Consider the following 3,399-nt stretch of genomic DNA (forward strand, 5'->3'; position numbering starts at 1 on the left):
TAGTTTTTTTTCTTCTTTTGTATTAGTGTGAAATAATTCAGACGTCATATGCGGACAAACACGACGTCACTCGACAGACAGACAGACAGACATAACCCACAAACAGCTTATTTTTATATATATTTATTCATATTTTTTTAGTTTTCTTTTTCTCTTTTATTTTTCAGTTTTTTCCTTTTTTTTAGTTTTTTTCTTTTTTAGTTTTTAGTTTTTTTTTAGTTTTTTACCTTTTTTTAGTTTTTTTTTAGTTTTTTTTAGTTTTTTAGCTTTTTTAGTTTTTTTATTAGTTTTTATTTTTTTGTAGTTTTTGCCTTTTTTTATTTTTTTCAGTTTTTTTTTAGTTATTAGATTTTTACCTTTTTTTAGTTTTTTTTTAGTTTTTTAGCTTTTTTAGTTTTTTTCTTCTTTTGTATTAGTGTGAAATAATTCAGACGTCATATGCGGACAAACATGACGTCACCTGATCCACAGATCCACACACAGACAACTTATTTTTATATATCTATATATATAAAAATAAGTTGTCTGTGGATGGATGGATGGATGGATGTGTGGATGGATGTGTCAGGTGACGTCTGTGGATGTGTGGATGGATGTGTGGATGGATGTGTCAGGTGACGTCACCTGAAAAAACTGGATTAGGTGACGTCAAAACTGAAAAAACTAAAAAAAGGCAAAAACTACAAAAAAAACTAAAAACTAATAAAAAAAATAAAAAAGCTAAAAAACTAAAAAAACTATAAAGGTAAAAACCAATAAAAAACTAAAAAAAAAACTGAAAAAACTAAAAAAAGGCAAAAACTACAAAAAAAAACTAAAAACTAATAAAAAAAGTAAAAAAGCTAAAAAACTAAAAAAACTAAAAAAAGGTAAAAAACTAAAAAAAATAAAAAATAAAAAAAAACTAAAAAAAAGGAAAAAACTGAAAAATAAGCTAAAATAAAGGTAAAAACCAATAAAAAACTAAAAAAAAAAAGGAAAAAACTAATAAATGACGACACTCAAAGAGAAAGCGACCAGGACAAAAAACTAAAAAAAAAGGCAAAAACTACAAAAAAACTAAAAACTAATAAAAAAAATAAAAAAGCTAAAAAACTAAAAAAACTAAAAAAAGGTAAAAAACTAAAAAAACTAAAAACTAAAAAAAAACTAAAAAAGGTAAAAACTAAAAGAACTAAAAAAGAAAAAAATAAATGACGACACTCAAAGAGAAAGCGACCAGGACAAAAGGAATGTTCGATTAGCAATCAACAAAGCACCGGGACACAGGGAGTATAAATGACGACCAGGACACAAGTAAAAAAAAAAGTAACAAAACTAAAAAGAAGGTAAAACTACAAAAAAACTAAAAAGAAAAAAAAACTAAAAACTAATAAAAAAACTAAAAAATCTAAAAATCTAAATAAACTAAAAAAGAAAAAAAAGGAAAAAAATAAAGGAGAAAAACAAAACTAAAAAACGAATGTATATACAGACCGGTACACCGGGATACAAATGACGACCGGGACACAGGGAATATAAATAACGACCGGGACACAGGGACACAACTACAACGGGGACACCGGGGGAAACAGGGGGATATAAATGACGACCGGGACAAAAAAACTAAAAAGAAATAAAAACTAAAAACTAATAAAAAAAACTAAAAAATCTAAAAATCTAAATAAGCTAAAAAAGAAAAAAAAAGGAAAAAAATAAAGGAGAAAAACAAAACTAAAAAACGAATGTATATACAGACCGGGACACCGGGATACAAATGATGACCGGGACCCGGGACACAGGGAATATAAATGACGACCGGGACACAGGGACACAACTACAACGGGGACACCGGGGGAAACAGGGGGATAACCTGACAATCTATTTATATGCAAAGACAATGGGACAGCAAAGAATGTTGTATATTCGCAAGTTTTACGTAGTTAAAACCATATATCTATATATATATCTATATTCACAGGTGGGACATAGGGACACAACTACAATGGCGCGTAACTATTATGGCGCGTAACGACTTACGCGTGCGGGGGGGCTTGGGGGGGGCGCGAAGCGCCCCCACCAACTAGGTGTTGGGGTGGCGCGAAGCGCCACCCCAACAGCTAGTATAGATATATATACACTAGCTGTTGGGGTGGTGCTTCACGCCACCCTAACACCTAGTTGGAGGGCGCTTAGCACCCCCCCCCCAAGCCCCCCCGCGCGCGTAAGTCGTTACGCGCCATATTAGTTACGCGCCATTGTAGTTGTGTCCCTGTGTCCCACCTGTGAATAAAGATATATATATATATATACTAGCTGTTGGGGTGGCGCTTCGCGCCACCCCAACACCTAGTTGGTGGGGGCGCTTCGCGCCCCCCCCAAGCCCCCCCGCGCGCGTAAGTCGTTACGCGCCATAATAGTTACGCGCCATTGTAGTTGTGTCCCTATGTCCCACCTGTGAATATAGATATATATATATATATGGTTTTAACTACGTAAAACTTGCGAATATACAACATTCTTTGCTGTCCCATTGTCTTTGCATATAAATAGATTGTCAGGTTATCCCCCTGTTTCCCCCGGTGTCCCCGTTGTAGTTGTGTCCCTGTGTCCCGGTCGTCATTTATATTCCCTGTGTCCCGGGTCCCGGTCATCATTTGTATCCCGGTGTCCCGGTCTGTATATACATTCGTTTTTTAGTTTTGTTTTTCTCCTTTATTTTTTTTCCTTTTTTTTTCTTTTTTAGCAACTAATAAAAAAAAATAAAAAAGCTAAAAAACTAAAAAAACTAAAAAAACTAAAAAAAAGATAAAAAACTAAAAAAACTAAAAACTAAAAAAAAAGGAAAAAAACTGAAAAATAAGCTAAAATAAAGGTAAAAACCAATAAAAAACTAAAAAAAAAACTGAAAAAACTAAAAAAAAGGCAAAAACTACAAAAAAAAAAAAACTAAAAACTAATAAAAAAAAGTAAAAAAGCTAAAAAACTAAAAAAACTAAAAAAACTAAAAAAAGGTAAAAAACTAAAAAAAAAATAAAAAATAAAAAAAAAACTAAAAAAAAAGGAAAAAACTGAAAAATAAGCTAAAATAAAGGTAAAAAACCACCGGGACACAGGGAATATAAATGACGACCGGGACACAGGGACACAACTACAACGGGGAAACCGGGGGAAACAGGGGGATATAAATGACGACCGGGACAAAAAAACTAAAAAGAAAAAAAAATAAAAAACTAATAAAAAAACTAAAAAAATCTAAAAATCTAAATAAGCTAAAAAAGAAAAAAAAGGAAAAAAATAAAGGAGAAAAACAAAACTAAAAAACGAATGTATATACAGACCGGGACACCGGGATACAAATGACGACCGGGACACAGGGAATATAAATGACGACCGGGACACAGGGACACAACTACAACG

General features: G+C 32.3%; 1 long non-coding RNA gene across 1 annotated transcript; it reads left to right on the forward strand.

The window, feature by feature from the left end:
* Nucleotides 1–279: 279 nt before the first annotated feature.
* Nucleotides 280–1,048, forward strand: LOC136027525 (uncharacterized). Its single transcript, XR_010617618.1, has 2 exons — nt 280–568; nt 615–1,048. It is a non-coding gene; the product is annotated as an uncharacterized LOC136027525 (long non-coding RNA).
* Nucleotides 1,049–3,399: the final 2,351 nt, after the last annotated feature.

Source organism: Artemia franciscana, chromosome 5 (genome assembly GCF_032884065.1).
Source record: "Artemia franciscana chromosome 5, ASM3288406v1, whole genome shotgun sequence".
Classification (NCBI taxonomy): domain Eukaryota; kingdom Metazoa; phylum Arthropoda; class Branchiopoda; order Anostraca; family Artemiidae; genus Artemia; species Artemia franciscana.